General features: G+C 43.3%; 1 protein-coding gene across 1 annotated transcript in view; it reads right to left on the reverse strand.

Moving 5' to 3' along the window:
• The window catches only part of ARHGEF10L (Rho guanine nucleotide exchange factor 10 like), a 763,679-nt gene extending 745,150 nt beyond the window's left edge, over nucleotides 1-18,529 (reverse strand). The window contains exon 1 of the mRNA XM_086922050.1: nucleotides 18,326-18,529. The gene's annotated coding sequence lies outside the window, so the exon portion shown is untranslated. The remainder of the gene's footprint in view (nucleotides 1-18,325) is intronic.
• Nucleotides 18,530-18,774: the final 245 nt, after the last annotated feature.

Here is an 18,774-nt window from a genome sequence, read left to right on the forward strand (position 1 = left end):
TCTCTCTTCCTCCCTAGGTCTGTTGTACTGTCAATCAAATGGTGCTTCCGACCACTACAGCATATAGCCTGAGGGAGTGGGACAGCCTACTTAAGTCACTGGTTAACTTCACTTGGAGTGACCCCAGTTTGCTCTCTCACAAGGAGCACATCAGCTAGTCCCATTGAGTGCCAGTGTTTTTGCTTTTTCTTTTAACTGCTTTAGTGTTGTCTTTTTGTTTAGAGCCTGAAATTAACGCAGGACACTTCGGATGCACATTCCGTTTGATCGGATACCATCTCCTGACAATCCTGTTGCAAATTTCTTTTAGAGTGTTTTCCTTTTCTGACTGTTGCTAATTCATAGCATACCAGTTTGTGCCTATTTGAAACCGTGCTGTGATATATTATCCACTTTTTTCTCTCCTTTTTTTCTTTCCTTTTCTATCTTAATTTCTTTCCTTCCTTCTTTATTTCCTTCCTTCTTTCTTTCTTATTTCCTTCCTTCTTTCTCATTCCTTTAATTTTTACCTTCTTTCATTATTTTTTCCTTTTCTTTCTCTCCTTTTGTCTTTCCTTCCCTTTCTGTCTTTCTGTCTTTCCTTCTTTCTCTCTCTTACCCAGTGTGTTTCTATCTTTATGTCTCTCTTTCTTCCTCTTTCATTCTCTCTTTCTTACTTGCATTTGCTCTTTCTACTTTTTAGGTTTTTGCCCCGTCTTTCTCTTTTCTTTCCTTATTCTCTTCTGGCTTATTTCCTTCCTTCCTTTCTTTCTTTCTTTCTTTCTTTCTTTCTTTCTTTCTCTTTCTTTTTTTACTTTCTTTCTCTTTCTTTTTTTCCTTTCTTTCTCCTACTTTCTTTCATTCTTTCATTCTTGCCTTCTGTCTTTCTTTCTTCCCTTCTTTCTTGCCTCCTATCTTTCTTTTTTTTCTGGCTTGCGGTTTTTTCTTTCCCCCTCTCTTCTTTTTCTTACGTTCTCTCTTTCCTCCTTTTCTTCTCTCTTTCTTTCATTCTTTCCTTCTCTATCTCTTTCTCATGTATTTCCTTCTTTATTTCCTACTCTCTTTATGTTCTTCTCCTTCACTTCTTTTCTTTCTGTCTTTCTGTCTTTCTTTCTTTCTTTCTTTCTTTCTTTCTTTCTTTCTTTCTTTCTTTCTTTCTTTCTTTCTTTCTTTCTTTCTTGAGGCTTGCAGTCAATGTCAGACTGATTGACTTTTTACGTAGTACCCTCCAGTGCAGGCATTGCTATGGTAATGTGTTTCTTTAAGACCAAAACAATTTCTTCATCTGTAGAAATTTTCTTTGGGCTGATTTTTGTAAAAACCATGACAAAACAAAACAGATATTGCAAGAAGGCTGTTGGACAACGCCAGACCTATTTGCTTTGCCAACACTTGTTCTTTTTTTTATTGACAAAAGAGAGGCTGAGGTAGAAAAGGGTGGCTGATTAGGCTAAGGATGCTGATGCTCTGCAGTGAGGTGCCGAGGAGAGCCAAAGGCTCCGGTCTGACAGTGAAGCCAAAGAAATGTCAGTTGATACTACAAGGTTATGATAACCCGAACATGAGGTGGGCAGGACTGTACAGAAGCAGGCATTAGTTTTTTCATCAATAAACGGGTGGGGGCATTATATGCAGCCCATCTCCTCTGGGTCTTTGAGCCAGGGTGTACTTTCACTGTGCCAGTCCTAAACAAACATTGGAAAAGCCAATAGGTTTCGCCTATGGCTTTGTCAATTTTCTTTTACATGCTGCACAGTACCACGAGCTGCAGTACAACATGGCTCAAAGTAAAATAAGGAAAAAGTACTATGATGCGTCCAGGATGGATGGGTGGGTGAGAAACAATGGAGGGCAGGTTGGTGGAGAATGACGGGCAGGATGAAGAATAGTTACCTTTGGACATGCAGTCAATATGAGTGGATGTCAAAAAATAACAAAAGAGTACCCACAGGAGCCTGACGCCAGTGGAAGGACACTGGCCACAGGAAGCTGTACTTGATCCATGCTCCACAGCATGGACATGCAGGAAAGCCTCAGGAGGAAGCTGAGGCGAGGAGGAGGTGCTGACCAATGATAAGTAAAGAAACATGAGTTTCATGGGAGCCAACCAATGATAATTAGAGGTAAGTAATGGGCAGGTTCTAAGCCTCTTTCTTTTTTTTAAAAAATCTTTTATTTTGGCAAGCATGTCAAAGAGAAAACATTATATCAAAAACAAATTTAAGAGCGATTTCAGGGAAAGATCAAATATACAAAGTAACACAATATTCTTACACATAATACCGCATCAGCCTGACAAAAAGACTGGATATAAGAAATCAAATTAGACAAAAAGCATTCAATCTTCAAAGTTCAGAGTCCCAAACCATTCATCTTGTATCATATAGGATTTATACAAAATTAGCCCATATCCTTTCCATTTTTTCTACTGCCTTTTGGCTTCTATTCTTAGCAAGAGCCTTTTCCATAGAGTATATTTCGTGAATTAAGGTTAACCATTCTGTCCTATAAGGTGGGTTTGGTGAGATCCATGCTCTAGCTACCACCAGTCTAGCACAAGATAGCGCTATATTTAGCCAGCCAGTATTGTTATTAGTTCTCGTATTTAGAGAAAGTAAGACCATAGGGGCAGTAAGTGGGAAGCAGATCAGTTGCTTTTGAAGTAGGGTGTTTTCTACTTCTTGCCAAAACGGAGCCAACATAGGGCACGAGTAGATCATATGAATTAGATCTGCTGCCACCAGATCGCATTTAGGGCATTTGGTACGATCGTTATTTTGTGACCATTTAGAGATTTTCAGCGGAGTATGGTAAAGTTTGTTGACCTTCCTATATAGTTGAAGCTTTAAGCTCGAAGAATGGACTATTTTGTTAATATTAACAAGAGCACTAGATATATTCTGTGGTGTCACATTAATTCCCAATTCTATAGTCCATTTTTGTGACAATCTCGGGCAATCATCCACATTATGTTGGCTTAAGAGTTTGTATCCAGAGCTGATTAGGGATTTCTTTTTTGCGCTATACAAGAAACCCCACATATCCGAGCTTGTAATTTTATTCAGCTTCATTTTTCGTATTAGGTAGTCCCTAACTTGCATATATTTAAGTAGCATTTCCCCTGACAACTTGTAAAGCAGTTGTAAAGTCGAAAACTGAAGAAAACCATCGGAACCATAAAGGTCTCCCAGTATCTTAATCCCATAAATGGCCCAATCTCTCCCCGCTTTGTCATTAAAAATACCTGGTAATCCTGGATTGTCCCATAATGGTAGATCTGTATGGAAAAAAGAGGTATCACAAAATGTCATGATCTGGTTAAAAATCACTACCGAATCCCTTGCTGTCTTAAATTTGTCTTGTTTGAAAAAATTAGGATCTTGTACTCTTGCTAGAAATTGAGATGAATTTGTACCTAACATAAATTGATAAAAAAAGAAATGGGTTTCGTTTTTATTTAGTAAGCTCCTAAGCCGTCCTAAAAAGGATGCATAAAAGTAAGACTTAAAGTCCGGAAATTCCAATCCGCCTTTCTCTAGGGGTAATTTTAGTATCGTCATTGATCTCCTAGGTTTTTTGTAGCTCCAAACAAAACTGCTGCAGATTCCTTCCAGTTTCCTATAAAATATATTATTAACTCGAAGGGGAATAGAACGGAAAAGATATAAAAATTTGGGCAAAATATTCATTTTAATCAAATTAATTCGGCCCAAGATATTCAGTGGAATTTTGTGCCATTTTTTAAGAACCGTTGAAGTGTATTTGAGTAGAGGGTCGTAATTTAATTTGTTTATTTCACTAATTTTAGGAGATTTTCACCCCTAAGTACACAGCTGAGTTGCATAGCCCAGTAACTGGTTGATTAATTTGATGGTTCATCAAAGTTTGAGTTTTGTTAAAGTTTAATTTGTATCCAGGGATAACCCCAAATTTTTTCGCTTCATCTACAATTCCGATTAATGCTTCTATTACATTTGTAGTGTATATAGCTAAATTGTCAGCATATGCAGTAATTTTAAGTATTTTGTGTTCATGATCTAGCGGTGTTATCTTTTCTTGATTCTGCAGGGCATTAATGAAAGGTTCCATGGAGAGAGCAAACAGCAGGGGTGAAAGTGGGCACCCCTGCCGAGTCCCCCTTAATATTACAAAAGTTGGTGATAATAGCCCCGCATAGCTGATTTTAGCATTGGGTTCCCTATAAATAGCCTGTATGCCTCTGAGGAAGCGATCTTTAAACCCAAACTGAGTTAGCACTATCCACAGATAATCCCACCCCACCCGGTCAAACGCTTTTTCTGCGTCCAGAAGTATCATGCCGAGTGGGGTGCGATTAGTAGCAGCTATGTCGAATGCCGTAATTGCCATATTGACATGCGCTGTGGTATCCCTACCAGCTACAAAGCCATGTTGTTGTTCATTCACTAAGTAAGGCATAAGGGGTGCCAGTTGTAATGATAACAGCTTAGAGTAGGCCTTAGCATCAGTATTTATTAGGGAAATTGGCCTGTATGACCCGCATTGCGTCGGAGGGTTTTTTTTTTTCAGAAAAAACATAATTTTCGCAGTTCTCCAGGATTCCGGAGCCTTACCTGTTGTGCCTATTGAATTCACAACTAAGCACAAAAGGGGAAGTAATTCTTCGGCACAGATTTTGTACAATTCAATAGGAAGCGTATCCTCCCCTGCCGCTTTATTGGATGGGAGAGAGAATACTGCTAAACGTAGTTCTTCAATTGTATAATCCTCTTCCAAATTATCTAGGGTGACCTGATCTACAAATTGTTTTACGGGAAGATTATCATTTAGGTAGGATTGGATCTGATTTGAGCTGACCTTGGTCTCTGGAGTGTATAGTTCCTCGTAGTAAGAGACAAATTGCTCCATAATATGTACAGGTTGCGTATACAGAATATCATTAGGGCCTTTTATTGACTTGATCAGTGTTGATGCCCGATCTTCGGCCACTTTATACGCCAAGAGCTTTCCTACTCGATCCCCGCATTCATATTGCGAGATTTTGTATTTAAGTATCTTCCAGCTATATTTTTCCTTGAGAGAACTTTTGATGTCTGTGCGTAAGATCAGTAGTTTATTTTCCAGAGGTAATATGTCGGGCTCTATTCCTAGCCCCATCCCTAAGGCAGTCAGCTAGTTGTTTCTCTATATGTAAGATATTATTTGTCATTAGTTTTACCTCTTTTTTCTTTATTGCATTTTGTTTGAAGATATATTGTTGTGCTATTCCTCTGTTGGAGGCCTTACAGGCATCCCAAACTATAAGAACGCTTGCCGTGTCCATATTATGTGTAATAAACTCCTTTATATGTTTTTTAAGGGAAGTCACAAAGGCCTCATCCAATAATAAGTATCTAGGAAAAGTAAAAGGGCGCCCTTCTTTTGCCCTTAAAACTAGACCAAATGTAAACATTATGGGATTGTGGTCAGAGGAAATTTTTGGCATAACCTGCATAGATCCCTGGCTCATTAATTCGTCTGAGGCCCAAGCCAGATCTATCCTAGAGCAGAGTTTATGGGGAGATGAATAATAAGTATAGCCAGGTATGCCTGGGTAGAGACAACGCCATATATCTTTTACGTTGTGTATTTTTGCTAGCTCCAGTATTGCTGCTCTAGTTTTACGCATACGTATCCCTGTTCCTTTCTTAGTTACATCCTGTGAATAGTTTAATACACAATTAAAATCCCCCATTAATATAAGCTCTCCTTCCCATGATAGTAATTCTATATTCAACCAATCAAATAGCTGTGGTTCATCTTCATTAGGACCATATAAGGCACAGAAAACATACATACTATATTCTAGCCGGATTTGCATTATTGCCCAACGTCCAGCCTTATCTGCTGCAGTTTTGATAACATCCCCTTGCCAATGTCTTTTCTTTAAAATTGCAACCCCTCTTATAGGTGCATTTAAAGTAGTGCAAACCACCAAATCATATCCCAGTTGTTTCAAAAGTTTTTTATCTTTGTAACAAATATGCGTTTCTGTTAGCATGACCAGCTGTGCATCATACATTTTCAATTCTTGAAAAACTAAATTTCTCTTGGTCTTATTGTTGAGGCCGGATACGTTCCAAGCAAGACAGCTACAGTACATCATTTTATGTAGGACCAATCAAAAAACACTCTCCCTTTCTTATCACTCTTCCAAGTTTCCTTCCTTGCTAGAAATATTTTAACTTCATTTTGACTTGCCATGCCAATTTTAATTTTCTCCCTCCCCTCACTCCCACCCTCGCTCCCCGATTCTACACACTCTCACCCCCGTACCATAGGAAAACACCCCCCCTTTATACCTGCTGTCGTTGATAGGACAGCCTCTTGAAGGTGTAGCCACCTACCTGCCTCCCACCTACCTCATTAAGTGTATCATTCCCCCCTTTAGTGATCAGCAATTTATGCTAGATTTATCAAATTGGTCATGTCCTTCCAAATAGCAATCACATAGAATTGGCCTTTCTAAAAATATATACCTAATAGCTTATGCATTAGTAAATTTTCCTAAGACCATTTCTGCCTCCTTGACCTGATTAAGATAGTATGTATGCCCGGCTTTAATAACTTTTAAACATGCAGGTTCTTGGAGGAAAACCTGAGCCCCCACGGCTTTAAATGAATCAATTAATTGACGCAAGTTCCAGCGTCTCTCCATGGTGGTTTTGCATAGGTCAGACCGAACAAAAAAAGTCACATCTTCTGTAACAATAGGAGAGTCTGGTTTGGCTTTTAGAGATACAGCTTGTCTGAGTAAAAAGTTTCCAAAATAAATCAAGAATGGGCGAGGGAACTTATTGCTTCTGTTTTTGTTAACTGATGGCAACCTATGAACTCTTTGAAGCTGAGAGTCCCAATCCCAATCTGCAAGATCAGGAAATGCACGTTGAAATAATTTGACTATATACGCTCTTGGATCAGCCCCTTCTGCCCCTTCAGGGACCCCAAAGAGCCTGAGATTTTGTCTTCTCTGTCTGTTCTCCATGTCTTCGATCTTGAATTGTAGAGCCCGGATCTCATCCCCATGACTGGAGCTTTTCTGTTCATATTTAACCGAAGACTCTTCTATATGTGCAACTCGATGTTGTAGTTCTTCCACTTCTTGCGTTATCGTATTCATATTACTATTAACTTCATATAAGTACGATTGAATTTTAGTATTGTCCTCCTTCAGTTGCATAAAATGTTGCTGCGCTTCTTGCCTCTGTTCAGTGAGCATATTCAAGATTAATGCCAGAGAAGGGGCCCCCAGTGAAGCGTCAGAAGGTGAGGCTTCCGATGTAAATCTTTGATGTCTTGCGTGACATAGTCTGTTTCTTTATCTACCGGGCACACAAGGTCATTTAGACTGGAAGCAACTTCATTAGTCTTTTCTCTTGCCATAGGATCTTGTTGTCGAAGGCTCTGTGTTCCCGAATTCAGATTTGATGGACTTGGAGGTGTGGCTAGAGTTGCATTATCCCCATCTTGGTTCTCTTGGTTCTCTTGTAGTGGAGTTGATGGCCCCGTGGAGCTGTTTCCAGATAGACGTAAGGCCATTGATTTTACCCCTCCCTTAGCTTGTATCCACTTACGTAGAGGGCTGTCATCAAAGATTGGTTTGCCTCTAGTATTGGCATGAGTTATGGCAGAGGAAAGAGTAGAGGGATTAGTGATCTTCTTGTTTTTTAATTTGCTTTTAGCTTTCCCTCTTCCTTTTTTTCGTGGCACTATTTTCCATTTGTCCTGTCGGAAGCTCGCCTCATTGTCCCCCTCCTCATCAATCAGTTCCTCATATTCATCATTGGATTCTGCTTGTTTCCCGTTAGTTGAGACTGGATTGATTGTGTCGTTTGTCTCATCCAGAACAGTATCCACCAAGGTATCGCAGATCAAGTGAGTGAGCGTAGTAATAACTGGGTCACTTCTTAAGCCCTTCTCTTTGTCAGTATCCGAGCTTCTTGTTAGCTCAGTGTCTACTAGCTCCAGGGCTTGTACTTGTTGCTTAGCTTTGTCTTTATCATTATCCTTATCTTTATCATTTTGAGCAGCTATTATATCTGCGTCAGAGCGTATTACAACCAGATCTGTAGTCATCACATCAGTCTCAACAGTCTTAGCATTGCTAATATCAGTTCTTATAGTACTCCGTGTATCAGACACCATAGCCATAGTTAAATCTATATTGGCCCCTTTAACTTGAGTGTCATTATTTTTTATCACTGGCGGTAGACGCTGCAGGCAAAAGTGGTTGCAATTGCTTACTAGTCATTATTATTGCTTTGTCTTGTTTCCCGGTAGCAGCCAAGTCCTGTAGTCCAGCAGCAGCTCCATCCTTCCCTTGAATCTTGGCTGGCGTTTTCACTTTATCTTTATCTGCAGCGTTATCCTCGGGATTTGAGACCGCTTTCGAGGTCCTAGTGCTCCGTGGTTGGTTCTTCGGAGCCATGCCCCTGATTAGACTCTCTGAGCAAGCGTCTGAGCAAGAAAAGTGTCTCAAGGTTAGGGAGCCTTTTAGCTCTCGGTCAGTGCAACGAAGAGCACTGGTTGCACGTCTCACGCTGGTTAATACTCCGGCTCCCGGGTCTGACGAGCCAAGCCAGGTTAGCAGGGTCCAGCGAGCCCAACGCGGGTAACTGGTCTCCGCCCTCAGCCCGCGGTTACCACTACCGCCGCCGCTTGCAAACAGGAGCCGCATCCGAGTTCGGCGTTCGGCTGTGTCCTCGGCTGTATCCTTGGTTAGAGAGCCGTTTAGCTCTCGGTCAGGGCAGGGTCAAGCGAACCCAGCGCAGATAACCAGTCTCCGCCCCCAGCCCGCGGTTGCCACTACCGACACCGCTCGCGAGCAGGAGCCGCGTCTGAATTCAGCTGTGTCCTCGGCTGTATCCTTGGTCAAAAACGATTCTCCAAATGTGAATAAGCCCGTTTCTCTTTCAGTCAGTCAGGGCTTCGCTATACCTCTCTGTCTATCCGCCGTCAGTGAAGTGGTGGGAGCGGCATTTTCGAGCTACTCCGGGCGGCGTCTTCAATCCGCCATCTTGGTTTTTCCTCCGCCATCTTGGTTTTTCCTCTAAGCCTCTTTCTAAGATTATTTTTAAAAAAAACAATAGCTTTCATGGACAGCTCATGTTCACTGTGGGAAAAACCTAAAAATCAACCAGAGGAATGCAGATGGTATCTAAGAGATAGGACCCTGGATAATGAATTACAGCCTAACCAAGAAAATAGTAAAATCCTCTAGGACCTTCCTCAGAATAAAGAAGGTGTGGCATTCCCGTTGTATATGTTTATGTTGAATGACATTGGCTGACTTTTTCATGTGCATAACAGTTGTGGTTCAGTGTCCTGATTTTTAGGCTTTGTCTGCACAACGCTTGCAATGTGCTTGTAAAATCTCTTACAATTAAAAGAAATCTTAAAAGAGGCTTACAGCCTGAACATTTGTAAGTTTCTCAGTCACTCAAAGTCAAAGTCACTCTTATTTTCTTACTTCTCATTGGTCAGCAGCAGCTTTTCACATCATCAGGCTTCACTTCCTCTATTTCCTCGGCTGTTTTCAGCTGTTACCTGGAGCTTGGACCAAGTGCTGTTTCTGGCCGGCAGCCACAGGCTGGCAACCAGTGTCCTTCCATTGGCTGTGCGCTTCTGAGGTACTTTTTTAAAAATGTCTTCCTCACACTCCATAGGAGTGCATGTGTTCCGTTGTTTTCTTGCACAGAGTCGATGTATGTTTTTTGGCTTGCACTCTCCCTGCCCTCCTTTGGCTTCCTTGTGTTGCTTTACCCTTCCCACTGTCCATTGTTTGTACTCCATATCACCTACTCCTTCCCGCTATTGCTTCCCACATGTCCCTCGAGTTTGTTTACCACCCCCTCTGTTTGTTCTTTTTTATTTTTTTCCAATTTTAGATAGCACAAACTTGGACCGACGGTTTTGGAGCGCTTTACATGAGCACCAGTTGCATATTAGACAGACACATTGATTTTCAGGTACAGAGAGGTTAAGTGAGTTGCCCACAATCACAGGATGTTGAGCCTTCTGCCGAGACTCGAACCCAGTTCCTCAACTTCAAAGTCGGCTGGTCTAGCCATCACGCCAAATCCTCTCCCCATCTATTTTTATTAGAAAAATGTAATCATCACAAATAACATCAGAAGGCTGACTTAAAATTACAGTTGTGCACTCCTGCAACTCGCACTGCAGCAAATGTGCAACAAACATTGGTATACAGTTTGTAGCAGTCTTGGAAAGTAAAATAACAATCACAAACACAACAGATTTGGCATTGGCAAAACCTATTGGCTTTGCTAATGCTTCTTGACTTTATGCTCCTGACCGTCATTGGTAAAACAGCCTTTTCACACTGCCTTGAATTTCTTAACGGCGTCTACATTAGATTGCACTCCTATTACAAAATGATTTCCTTTCGCTGTGTGCTGCTCAAATTTAAAAGCCAGGAAGGCGAGACCTATTGTGCATAAGGAGTTTGTGAAATAAGCGTGTTTTGACAAGAAAGTGCAACCTCATTTAGTCCATAACGGCAAAAATATATATATTTACATATATATATATATATATATATATATATATATATATATATATATATATATACACCAGGTTGCAGTCTGTGAACTACATGGAGGAGAGGGTTAACACAGCGCTCTCCACAGTCCTGCTTCTGTTTTCCCTGCGAACGTGACTGGGGCGTTGGGGACTCAAGGGACCTCTGACTTAGCAATTTGGGATGCTGCCTGCCACTACACGGCCCCCCCTTGACTCCGTACACCAGCTACCAACCCTGCGCTGGTACTTACCATGATGTTGCACTCTGGGAACTGTAGTCACGGACATGACTGCAGCTGTTCCCAATCAGGTGGGGTCAGCTGATCTCCTATCATTAGGAGTACCGGAGGACTTTCACGGAGGGAAACTGCACCATTCCGTTGCGAGCAAGCGTCCGAAGAAGGCAGATTAGCCGAAATGCATCACGCTGCGCAACTTTCAGAGAATAAAGGGCTCCCTTTCCAATCCCCACTGTGTCCTTGGAGTCACTTCTATCCAGGTGCTTTTTCCGGACACACACATATATATATATATATATATATATATATATATATATATATATATATATATATATATATTATTATTATTATTATTATTACCTACTGGCGGTCCTTACTAGGTAGTTATAGTTAGGACCTATTTTCCATAGGATATCTGCAACATTCTATTTGGAATAACTTTGGCGCCGGTTGACGAATCTTCGCGAAATTTTCAAAACTAATGGCCATACATACACACTGAGCCCCAGGCTAAAGGTGGCCAGAGGTCTATTAGATTTCTGCACCTGAAAGGTATACAAGGACCTATGGCTGAGTTGGTGGGACCTCAGACAAGTGGTTGGAGGAGGGGGATTTGTGGGGCAGGGAGGGAAGTGGGAATTCTTTCAGAGGCACGTTAAGCTTCCGACAAATAATGGAAGTTTTTAGAAACAGGAATCTGAATTCAGTGCAATATTGAGGCTCTTGCCCATTCTGACCGTGACAAATGAGTGAGTGGAGAATTTAGAAGTGAAATGAAACAAAAATGGCAGGATGGGATACCTGACTGAAGGAAAGCTAGCTTGATATCTGCCCACCTCGAGCTGCAAGGAGGCAGTAAGCCGGACTCGGGGTGTCTACTACAGCTTGCTCTAGTCGGTCACCTGCAGATACTGGTTGAAGTCTTCGATGTTATGCTCTGAAAAGTGGTTCCTGCAATTCTCCTGTGCAGAAAGTTTGTGCATGCTCGTTTCTTGATATCTTTTCTTATTAATTAGCCCCTTCGATGCTGATGACGAGCTCAGCTCGTCATCAGCCACGGGGGGCGTGTGCGGATGACGAGCTGAGCTCGTCATCTAACGTGGCTTTTGCAAAAAAGCCGGGTAGCGCAAAAATCATCGCAGTAGCGATGCGGATATACAACTCCATTCAGTAGGGTTCACACGCATGTCTGGTTCGACTTTAAACAAATTCTTAGGATACTTAATTTAAAAAAACACATTTTTATTGATAAGTACATGTCAATACATATACAATATGTCGAAAAAGATTTAAACAATAAATCGATTTATGGTCACAAAGTACAATACTATGAAATGTTAACTACTCATATTTCTAAACACAAAAAATATCATACAGATATCAATAGAGAGGATAGTTAGTATTGTAAAATCTCAGTACCAATGATTTGTTAGGGCTTGGATGGGGGCTTGATCACTGGATCTTCACAAAACGTTGCTTAGACAGAAAAGAATGGGTATGCAGAGAGTGCCGCGTAAAATGTGCATGTTGTTTACCAGGTCAAAGCGTTATGCATTTCTATTCATTCAGTGTTAGGTAATCCACTTAAAATATACAAACCTGCCAACTTAAAAAACAATCTAACTGTGTGAGGAGGGAGCGGGGCCTTGAAGGGGGCAGGGACTTGTGATGAGAAGTACCTTCGAAGCACTTTTGAACCCGGCCCACCTCCAGGCCCTCTCCTCCTAAAAAAAAAAAAGCTTGCTGAGGCTGGTGCCAATGTCCTGGGGTGTTTTCGCACCCGTAATGGGTGTTGGCGGTTCAAAGACTTAGACAAGCCCAGTTTACAGTGGTTTTCAGCTTGTTTTCCCTGCCACCTTGTGATATCGGCTCCTCACCAGGAGACCGTCAGCTGCCGCCGGTCCAGGTAAGCGTGGGGGTGGTGGGGGGAGTCGGCATACAACAACGAGGGAGAATAATTTTTTTTAAAGAAAATCATTCACCTTTCGCTTGCCATGTACGCAAGGTAAGTGGTTTTCTCTATGTTAACTCACCCCCCCCCCCCCCCCCACCCCCCACCCCTCCTCACCTCTCTAACCTGCACCGGCCACGGCTGGAGACCATGTGATGGGAGCTGATATTGTGTGTTGCACACTGGCACCGTGTGAGTTGACAGGTATCACTGTGTAAGATTGAAAATTGTTTATAGTATGATAAGTTTAACATTGCATCAAAAGCTATTAGCAAGAATCAGCAGGGCAAAATGACACAGAGCAGATACAGTGTAGCCAGACACAGAACACATTTACCCACCACACAAAAAGGAAAACACACACAGAGAGTATGAGTGCTTTAAGTCCGCGAGACAGGACCCCGGTACCACTGCACTTGCTGCACCAATGTTAGCTACCACCCTGTTTAATCCTTCCATGGCACACATACACAACACGCACACCCGTATGCGTAATCTGTCCATCACAATCACAGACAGACTAGGAAGGGCGCTTGTGCAAACGCCCCGGAAGTAAGTAGTTTATGTGCAGTAAGGGAGACAGGAGTGTGTGCTTCTCTCAGACACAGAACAAACAGGGAACAGCAGCGACAACCTGCAGTGACGCAGGCTTCCCGCGCTCACATAACAGGTGCAGAGCCGGCCTGGGACAGGAAATAGGCCCAGGTCACCAAAATAAAAGCGGCCCCTTTAGCGAATATGATAGTTTAAAAAAAGTGGGCCACATTTGCGAATCAGCACATTTTAACTTTGTAAACGTTGTATACAGGTGTTTTGCAACGTCTGGGAGACTGCATACATGTGTTCTTGCTGCAGGCAATGTTTGTGGTAATATCAGGGAAATCTTCAGGAAAAAACGGTTTACAAGACCATAAAACAGGCCCCACAAGCAGCCCCAAAAACCTGCCCACACACTGACCGGTCAGACAGCCCGTCTCATAGTCCTATAGGGCAGTCCAACCCTAAACAGGTGCTGCAGCATTAGCACTAACACACCAATCGAGGTCTGATCTAAAGTAACTCAAAAACCGAGTGCTCTGCCTGCACCATATATGGAAAAAACAGAAAAGCCAACACAAATGTTTTATACTTAAAAGGTCTGGTATAACACTGGAATAAAGAGCGAGACGGGTGCCAAGGTTAACCTCCAATGTGAGTTTGACTGAAGTCGCTGTCTTGGGAGCCTGACTTGTGACTGACCTTGCCCCAACCCCACCAGCCTTTCAGGCTTTCACACGGGCAACTGATGCCTGGGCAGAGTTAAGTTGCATTGCTTGAATTCGTTGCTTTTTTGCGGTCACCAAATTAAAAAACAAATAAAAGCAAACAAAGATATGAAGATAGAGCTGGAACCTAAATAAACTTTAGAGTGATGCATTAGGCTTAAGATTGGTAGACTGGCCTGCCAGGTTTAAATGCAGCTAATATCTATGAATCTGTGTACCCGTGGCTCTAAGGATATTTTATGTACATGTTTATGTCTATATATGTTTACATTTACATTTTCGGCTTTAAAAATATGATGTTAATTGAATGACTTTTTTCTTAGCAAGCTGACAGGATTATTAAAGAAAACCATGAAAAGTTACAAAACAGCCAGTTAAACTAACTATGTAACCTAACTCCCCCTTCAATGCATTACCCATTAACTCCCCACAGATGATGTAGCACTAATCCAAAACTTCAGTACAACAGGTCATGGCCGAGGGACTCAGACCTGGTGCTCGAACCCCACAACCCTAGGACTAAGGCTCCCTGAATCAGGGCCCAACAGCTACCACTCAAGGACTCGGACTCAACCTGAGAGGCAGTGACGTAGCAAGGTCAGGTGGTACCCGGTGCAGAAAATTTCTTGTCACCCCCGGCTTGACAAAATTGCAAAAATATGTGTTTAAAACACATATATTTGCTAGTTTGTCACCCCTCTCAGTGATGACACCGCGGGTGGCCCACCGCACTCCCCCCCCCCTTCCTACGCCACTGCTGAGAGGAACACAAACAAGGGGTTGCTTCTCGGCTCAGGACCTGAACCTGTCAAACCGAGGACTCTTCTCGAGCTCGAGAGGGATAGCGTTATCGCAGAGCGAGGGCTTGGGTGCTCAGGGCCCAACCTTCTCAAACCAACAATTTTGGTCTTTGCTCTCAGGACCCACGCTTATCCCAGCACCCGGGCTCTCAAACAGATGGACAGACAGCTACTGTCCAAGGACTCAGGGTGAGAGTACCACAAAGCAGGGATCAATCCTCGGGCTCACGACCCTACCAAGTCTGACGAGGGCTCACACGAGGGCCAGAGTATCGTGGACCAAGGACCTGGGTGCTCTGGGCTCAATCTATTCACACTTAGGATTTTAGTCTTTGCCGTCAGGACCCTCGGGCAACCCAGGACTCGGGTCCTCAGTCAGAACTTAAAAACAACCATCAAGAGCAGGGCTCAGGATCACAGTAGAGCGGATCTGGGTGTCTTCCTCACTCTCAGCACAGGCTCTATGACCCCAGAACTTTGATTCTTAGAGTGCATGAGAATTGTGTCACAAACCTGAGCCTCAGTGATTTAAATAAAAAAATAAAATAAGTGCAGGTACTCCGCTAATTGATTTGTGGACTAGGGGCTATGGGCGGTGGTAAGGGGCGTGGCCAGGAGCATATATTTAATTTAATTGAGAATTTCTTGGTGTGTAGATGTGCATAATGATGCAGAAGTATTTGGGGTATCTTTTGAATATTCCTTTTGTCCTTATATGCACAAAAGGGTGCATTTAATAGTATCTTTCAAATTCTACATGTGTATAGATTCCCTCTGTGCAAGGCACATGAAAGATATTTTTAAATTTTACCTTATGCATAGTAATGGATAGTGAGGTCACTTTAAGAAGAAGACCTTGAAAATTAATTCTCACAAAACGACAAGCATCACACCTGTGACAAGTATGGCAATAGAAGTTTTTTCATAGAAGTTATAGATTCCAGTAAACAGACTAGTTTAACTCCAACTATTAGGGGACACTAAACAACAAAATGAACACTTTTAAAGAGATATCTGATAAAAAAAACTTCCATTGAAAAGATTAGAGATTGAAAAAAAACATGTCTGTGGTTGTAATCATGCCTGACCTTCACTCCTGCAGGTGCCAGATCCCCTGATCCAACTCGTAGCCTTCAATGATCTACCTACTCAGGGCAATGTATGTATGTAAACATATCGCGGCATTGAAACCAATGGCATCAACCAATTTTGACATGACTCATTTTGTTAATGATGAAAAAATACTTTAAAGGTATTCGCTGGGAATGAAAATGAACGCCACAATAAAGAGAAGCACCATCATCTATTACAAAAGCCAAGCAGACATGTTGGCAAATACATCCTCAACTCTGCAGGCAGCGGAGACCCTTAATATGGGTCTTTCGTTGTATTTTCTAGATATTTGTCCTTCCTTCAGCTGCATAGCACAGTAGAATTGGGCTTCCCATGGTACAACACTTAAATCACATAAACACACACAAAAACTTCACCAATAGTGGAGAGGAAAATCTGTAAAACTTTGCACGCCACTAATTTTAAATAGAAAAGCACCTTTTTGAGTGCACCATAAAAAAATTCCATCCACAACCGAGCTCCTCATGTTTTAGTCAATACAATGGCCCAAAATAGATCAGGAGAAAGCATTTTTGGTGTCGCAGTCACAGTTGGTGATGCTCTATTATGTATCTGCGTCCATGTGTCAATGTAGTCATGCGACTGTGAAGGCATTTGCCAATTTACCTGCAGAACTATTTGGTTTAGGTACCTTTTCATGGCACTGTTGGGACACTTCTAAAGCTTTCAGAATCCCAGATCCTTTCTCGTGGAAGTGGTGCACTGCTGCAGCACAAAGCCACTTGGATGTCATTTTCTAAAATGCAGGGGAAAGGTATGGATTGGTCTTTCCCTGTAGCTAAGTAGTGATGCAGCTATGTAAACTTAAAAGGGCTATAAATTATGTTATAAAATGCTGGTATTTGTGGGATAGGAGTGTAGAGTGAAGGTTACATATTTGGATAAAGTGCAAGGCTCTGTTGACATGAAGGGTCTCTAAGTCGGCATTCGAGGGCCCCCAATTTGAAATATGAATGATCCCCTGTTTGTTATTGCGAGGACCCCCTACTTTGCAATATAAGAATTCAGTACTCGGCTTCCAATTGGAACCCCACTTCAATATCTTAAAGAGTCCTCAACTTGGCATCTGAAGAGTTCCCTACTCTCTATCGGAAGAGTTCATATCTCAGTAGCAATAGCCCCCATACTCAATATCCAAAAGAGGCCCAACTGGAGAGCCCCCCGCTATGCATCTAGTCCGGAACATGGCTTAAGAGGAGTCCCAGAGCCCCCAGATCAGCATCTGAAGAATCCTTTGTTTTGTATCTGTGGAGTCTCCCACTGTGCATCTCAAGAGTCCCTGACTTGGTACCTGAGGAGTCTCCAACTCAATATTTATTTATTTATGGTAATTGTAGAGCAAGAACTGAGCCACGTGCACAATGAAGAGCTTTATAGACATCAAAACACAGCAATTATAGCACAATGTACATTCGACCCCCAGAAGTGGTAGGGACAGGTTGGGGGTACGTCCTTTAGTGCATTCCCGCTCACATGAGAAGAGAGATGGGAAAGAGACAGTCGCTGACCTTAGGAGAGAGCCAGGGAGGAGAAGAGACCATGGCTTACCTGAAAAGATCAGGCGACGGGGACCATTCACTTTCCCAACGAGATGCAAAGAACTTGACATTGATTGACCGCTTAACAAAGGCTGCAGTACCATCACTTTCCCAAGGGGGTGAGACTGCCCTATCAATAACTCATCACATACCGAAGGTGATGAAAACAGCCTATCACCAAGCCCTCAGACATTTAGAGGGAAGAGCCTGTCACTAACCCATCAATTATCAGAAGACATGAGAGGAGACCAAGAGTCCATCACACACTCACCCCTCACCCAAAAGGAACTTAGCGTTTGCTTTTGTAATTTGTTCACTTGTAATGTTCTCATGTATCAGTTCTGTTCCTATTGTGAAGCGCTCTGACACCTTCGGGTAAAGTCCGCGCTATATAAAAACGCATGAATAAATAAATAAATAAAATAAACCCCCCCCCCCTCACTTAGTTGAGGGAACCTGACCCAAGCAGAGGGAATCGTATTGACAGAGCATTGCATTGACATCAGGGTAGTGAGCAGGGGGGGAGGGGGGGTAGAAGGCGTCAGTAGCCCATCACTCACTCGAAGTGAATAGTCCGTCATTAACTAACCACTTACCAGAGGTGGATTACGAGGAATCCAAGGGCCCATCACAAACTGTGTGAGAGGAGCGCATCAGTGACCCACCCATCACTTAGTTGAACAGATCTGATCCCAGCAGAGGGCGACGGGGTTGCTGGGGGGAATTGCTAGAGCACTACAGTGACCCCAGGGTAGTTAGAGCCCCACTGCGGGTAGAGCGCGTCTCTCTGGCCCTGGGATGCTCAAGGCCAGTGACACTCGGGATGGGATGCTGGAGCCGTCAGTGGCCCGTCACTCACCCGTGCGGACACTGCAGCCTTTGTTGGGCGCTACAAAGAAGCCGAGCCTCCTCTCCGGAGCCGGGTCCTCACCGCCGGCAGCAGCGCTGCTCCCGCCGCCTCGGCTCCCTGCAGTCCATCCCGGGACACTCAGCTCCACTCTACCGCCGCCGGTCCCGCCAGCCCGGTCCTCCTGTCCTGGTCCGACCCACACTCTCCCCTCCTGCTCCTGTGGAGCTCCGGCTAGCAGCCCGCCCGCCTCTCTCCCTCCCACAGCCGCGGGGCTCCAGCGCGATCAATAGTGCCAGCCGGGCCTCTCCTCCCAGCCACCAGCCTCGGCAGCCAATGGCGGCCCAGGCTGCCCCCGGCCCCGGGGACCGGCCGGGTTGGGCATGAATATTCATTAGGAGGGGCAAAGGCGGCTAGAGTACGGCAGGCGGCGATGGAGCGGCGTCCAGCAGGCACCGCGC

Source organism: Lissotriton vulgaris, chromosome 5 (assembly GCF_964263255.1).
Source record: "Lissotriton vulgaris chromosome 5, aLisVul1.2, whole genome shotgun sequence".
Classification (NCBI taxonomy): domain Eukaryota; kingdom Metazoa; phylum Chordata; class Amphibia; order Caudata; family Salamandridae; genus Lissotriton; species Lissotriton vulgaris.